This window comes from Bison bison, unplaced genomic scaffold (genome assembly GCF_000754665.1).
Source record: "Bison bison bison isolate TAMUID 2011002044 unplaced genomic scaffold, Bison_UMD1.0 scf7180017864317, whole genome shotgun sequence".
Taxonomy (NCBI): Eukaryota; Metazoa; Chordata; class Mammalia; order Artiodactyla; family Bovidae; genus Bison; species Bison bison.
The window spans coordinates 3,820,145-3,825,573 of NW_011494889.1; the positions used below are offsets into that span (position 1 = coordinate 3,820,145).

Here is a 5,429-nt window from a genome sequence, read left to right on the forward strand (position 1 = left end):
ATGTACACTGTGCGTGCTAAGTCGCTTCCGTCGTGTCTGTGACCCGATGGACTGTGGCCCACCAGAATCCTCATGCGATTCTCCAGGCAAGAATACTGGAGTGGGTTGCTGTGTCCTTCTCCATGGGATCTTTCCAACCCAGGGATCAAACTCATGTCTCTGGCATCTCCTGATTGGCAGGCGAGTTGTTTTTGTTTTTTTTTTTTTCTTTTAACCACTAACACCACTTGGGAAGCCCAAAATATACATTACCATATGTAAAACAGATAGCTAGTGGGAATTTGATGTATGACTCACAGGGCTCAAGTCGGTGCTCCATGAGAACCTAGAGGGGTGGGATGGGGTGTGTGTGTGTATGTGTGTTAGTTGTTCAGTCATGTCTGACTCTTTGGGACCCCATGGACTATAGCCTGCCAGGCCCCTCTGTTCATATGACTTACCTGGCAAGAATTCTGGAGTGGGTTGCCATTTCCTTCTCAGGGGATCTTCTCCGCCCAGGGATCAAATCTGTGTCTCCTGCAAGTCTCCTGCATTTCAGGTGGATTCTTTACCATCTGAACCACTGGGTGGGGTGGCCGGGGGGATATATGTATATTTATGGCTGATTCATGTTGTTGTATGACAGAAACCAATACAAAATTGTAAAGCAATTATCCTCCAATTAAAAATAAATAAATTTTTTAAAGAAAATAGCTGTAACTCACAATGTTAACAGGTTAATTAAATGATTTAAAGGTTAATAAAGAAGCTATTCATAGTTCCAAAAAAAAAAAAAAAAAGAATCCATCTGCTAATGCAGACAACAAGGGCTCGATCCCTGCTCCAGGAAGGTCCCACATGCCGTGGAGCAACTCAGCCCAGGTGCCACAACCACTGAGCCTACGCTCTAGAGCCCAAGAGCCACGAGTACTGAAGCCTGAGTGCCCTGCAGCCTGTGCTGCACAAGAGAAGGCACTGCAGTGAGAAAGCTGTGCACTGCAACTGGAGAGTAGCCCTACTCTCCACAGGTAGCGACAAGCCTGCACAGCAACGAAGACCTAGCACGACCAAAGAGAAAGAAAGAAAATTTGCTTAAAAAATCAGTATCTGTTCCCAGCTTTTAAAGCAAGAAACCCGCAGTGGGCACAGGGAAAGGAGGAGGGTCGAGCTCCAGTGGGGAGCTTTGAGAGGAGGGTCCCTCCCACCCTGAGGCAAGGCCCCGTCCTTCTGCGCTGCCCGGGACCCAACGGCACGGACCATGCAGTGGGGCTGGGGGGCTCCATTCACTGAGGCAGGGGAGGAATAAGACCACGCAGGTGGGGAATGTAGGGGAAGAGAGTGGACTGAGTCCATTTGAGATGTCAGGGGGAAGCCCAGAGGCCACAACCAGTCACCTGCTGGAGGTCAGGTGTGGGTTCCTTGGCCATAGGCAGGAGCAGCAGGAGAAGAGAGTGACCAGGGGCTTGCTTGGAAGGACTCAGGACCAAGGGCAAGCTCTGGGAAATAACTAGTGGCTGAGGGTGTGGGAGAAGGAGGAAGCCAGCAAACGGGTCAGAAAAGCACTGGTAGAGAAGCAGGAGACACCCCCACCACCACCCCTAACTCCAGAGAGCCACGGGCTTGTGGAGAGGGAGGTAAGGAGAAGACATTCGTGCTGCTGTGCTCAGTCACTCAGTTGTGTCTGACTCTGGGACCCCATGGACTATAACTTGCCAGGCTCCTCTGTCCCTGGGATTTCCCAGGCAAGAATGCTGGAGCGACAATAAAAGATGAAGGCCCAGAAACGGAGGAGAGGTCAGAGCCCTGCAAAGCTGTGCAGGTACAGCACGAAGGGCTGTTCAGCTTATACAGGTTTTTAGTGCAGGAAGGGACCTGAGAGGAAGCTTTGGTCCATCTCCTCACTTCATGGGCTTCCCAGGTGACGCTAGTGGTAAAGAACCCACCTGCCAATGCAGGAGACATAAGAGACGTGGGTTCGATCCCTGGGTCAGCAAGATCCCCCGGAGGAGGCCATGGCAACCCACTCCAGTATTCTTGCCCAGAGAATCCCTTGGACAGAGAAAAGTGACTGGCTATAGTCCATAGGGTCGCACAGAGTTCGACACGACTGAAGCGACTTGGGACACACGCATGCACCTCACTTCACAGATGGGGAAACCAGGGCCTGAGGAGGCGGATGTCCCCAGCCTGGTCACAGGATCCCCGCTATCCCCAAGCTCCAGGCCCCAGTGAGCCCCTCCCTCACCCCATGTTCCATGCAGTGGGCCCCAAAGGCTTTCCTTCAGGAAAACAAAAATCAAATTAAACAGAACACTATGTCTGGCTCAGCCTGGGAGGCTCTGCTGCCTCAGCTCTGTAACTAAGGATGAAATAGGGGGACTTTTTACCCCCCTCTCGGTGTCTATGCTGAGAGCTTTGTACTTTCCTCCTCTTTAATAAATCCTATTTGCTTGCTACCATGAAAAAAAAAAAAAAGAATGAAATAACATGTGACACGAGGCAGGAGCTGGTCCCCAGAGCGGCCAGGGGACCAGCCTCTCATTTCTCACATGGAGCTTTGACTCCACCCAGGGCCTCCCGAGGGATGGAGGCCGTGCAGGTGGTTGGAGGTTCACCTCAAATCAAGGCACCAGGTGGGAGCACTCCCAGTGCCTGTGTGTGAGTCAACGTTGACAAAGGTTGGCCTGGGAGCTGGGTTTTGCGGCTTGAATGCAAACCAAGGGAGCCTGCAAAGGGGAGTGGACTCAGCACAGGCCTGTGCTGTGTGATCTTGGGCAGCCCAGGACCCGCTCTGGACAATGAGCGGTTAGACCTGTATAATCTTCACATCCCTCCAGAGACTGCTTCTCAACCATGGCTGTCTCCTTCAGATCGTAATCATCCCAGATGTGCCTCTGTTTTATTTCCACTCCATTGTACTGTTTCCCCTAAGAAGATCCTGAGATGTGTTAGTTCAGTGTCAGCAGCAGTTGAGTAAAACAAAAGCACCATCGGGGTATGCATGTGTGTGTGAGTGTGTGCATGGGTGTGCAATCCCCTTCCTGACCACAGCCTGGACCAAGGGCAGGACCTCAGACTCTGTAATTTCACTACTGCCATAGAGCAGCTTGTGGTTCCAGGAAAACGTGTTCTTTTTTTGTTTTTTTCTGTGTTTTAGTGGGAAAACTGGTTGCTCCCGCCAGGTGGCCCTGAGGTCCCCAGAATGTGTTCAATAAGAGGTCCCTCGGGCTCCACATGGGAGCAGTTAGAGGTAGATTCCAGACATGGACAGGATGGGGAAAGAAAAGAAACCAAACTGGCCCCTTTGGAAGTGGCTCACACGCCATCTCTGGGTTGGGCTGGTGTTCCAGGTCCTGTGGTCAGTGGCTCAGTGGCTCGGTGATGCTCAGACCACCTTTGCCCCAGGCTTGGGCTTGGCCTGAGGCGGACTATGCGCTGATGGGGGTGGACACACCTGGCGAGAGCCTGCTTCCCTGTGCCCTGGCTCTGCAGCTGTCATGCCACCAGGGGGGTTTTCAGAGCAGCAGGCACCCCTTCCCACAGCTCTGGGGAGTGGCCTTCACCCCCTCTAATGAAGACACCACAGCCCCTGCTGGTGATGACCAGAAGTGCCTCCATGACTGCACTGACCTTGGTCTGAAGCAGGTCTGACTGATGCTTTAGCAGCTGGAGGTGGCCGCTCCAGCCACTTTCTCCTCTTGAGCACTCTCCCATTTCCCAGAGTTCTGCGTTCAGGCACATAGCCCCCATCACCCTGGTCCCCTCTCCCTGGATTACGTGGAGCCTCCCATCATTTGCCAGCCTCAGGGCTTCTGCTTAATCCTTGTCCTACGAGCTGCCACTGCACTGCCAGAACACCCTCTCCGGCCTCCCAGGCTCTCTCTGGTCCTTCTCCCCTCAGCCCTTGAATCTCCACGACCCCCACACTCTGCTTGTGGTGGGCTGAGCCCTCACTCCCAGCGCCTCAGAATGTGACTATGCTTGGAGACAGGTCCTTTGAACAGGGGATTATGCTGAAATGAAGCCATTAGCATGGCCCCAATCCAACCCGATGGGTGTCCTTATAAGAAGGGAAAGTATTGGGTTGGCCAAAAAGTTCCTTTGGTTTTAAAGTAAAAATAAAAGACACATTTTTCATTTTTCACCAAGAACTTTATTGAACAACTATTCACCATTATGTTCCACCTACCTTCTGCCATTTTTCAGGCAACTTCATAATTCCATCTTCTTAAAACATTTTATCTTTCTGAGCAAACAACTGTCCCAAGTGCCTTTTAAAGTATTCCAGGGAATTGACATTTTTTTCTATTAAGAGAATTTTGTAAAGATCAAAATAAATGGAAATCTGAAGGTGCAGTGTATGGTGAGTACGGCAGTTGAATCAGAACTTTCCAGATAAGCTGTAACAGATTTTGCCTGGTCATCAAAGAACGTGAGGTCTTGTGTTATCCTGATGGGAGATCATGCTTTTTCTGTTGACTAATTTCTTTCTGTTAAATGCTGCTTTCAGTTGGCCTAATTGGGAGCAGTACTTGTTGGAAGTAATCATTTGGTTTTCTAGAAGGAGCTCATAATAGAGGGCTCCCTTGGCAATCCCACCATATACACAACATCATCTTCTCTGGATGAAGACTGGTCTTTGGTATGGTTGGTGGTGATTCATTTTGCTTGCCCCATGATCTCTTACATTCCACATTGTTATACAGTATCCACTTTTTCATCACCCATCACAATTTGTTTTAAAAATGGAATATTTTCACTGCATTTAAGTAGAGATTCACACACAGAAATATGGTCAAGAAGGTTTATTTCGCTTATGTGGAACCCAGACATCAAAGTGATTAACATAACCAAGCTGGTGCAACTGATTTTCAGTGCTTGATTTGGATATTTTGAGTACATCAGCTATCTCCTGCATCATATAACATTGTTGTTCTTGATGTTTTAATTGCATCGCTATCAACTTTAACTGGTCTACCTGTGGAGCATCCTCCAGCAAGAAAGCTCTAGTACGAAATTTCACAAACCCCTTTTGACATTCAGTCAGTCACAGGACCTTCTCCATACGCTGCACAAATCTTTTTTTGCATTTCAGTTGTATTTTTACCTTTCCTGAAATAAAAAAGCATAATATGCTGAAAATGTTGCTTTTTTCTTTCATCTTCAATATTAAAATGGCTACCCAAAAACTCCGGAGAAGGCAATGGCAATCCATTCCAGTACTCTTGCCTGGAAAATCCCATGGACGGAGGAGCCTGGTGGGCTGCAGACCATGGGGTCGCGAAGAGTCGGATATGACTGAGCGACTTCACTTTCCCTTTTCACTTTCATGCATTGGAGAAGGAAATGGCAACCCACTTCAGTTTTCTTGCCTGGAGAATCCCATGGACGGCAGCCCACCAGGCTCCTCCGTCCATAGGATTAGCAGCAGTCAATTTTTTTGACTCATC

General features: G+C 49.4%; 1 long non-coding RNA gene across 1 annotated transcript in view; it reads right to left on the reverse strand.

Annotated features, from left to right (window-relative positions):
- Positions 1-4,772: 4,772 nt before the first annotated feature.
- LOC104997893 overlaps positions 4,773-5,429 on the reverse strand; it is a 3,106-nt gene continuing 2,449 nt past the window's right edge. Inside the window, exon 2 of the long non-coding RNA XR_826372.1 lies at positions 4,773-5,091. This is a non-coding gene — a long non-coding RNA (uncharacterized LOC104997893). The remainder of the gene's footprint in view (positions 5,092-5,429) is intronic.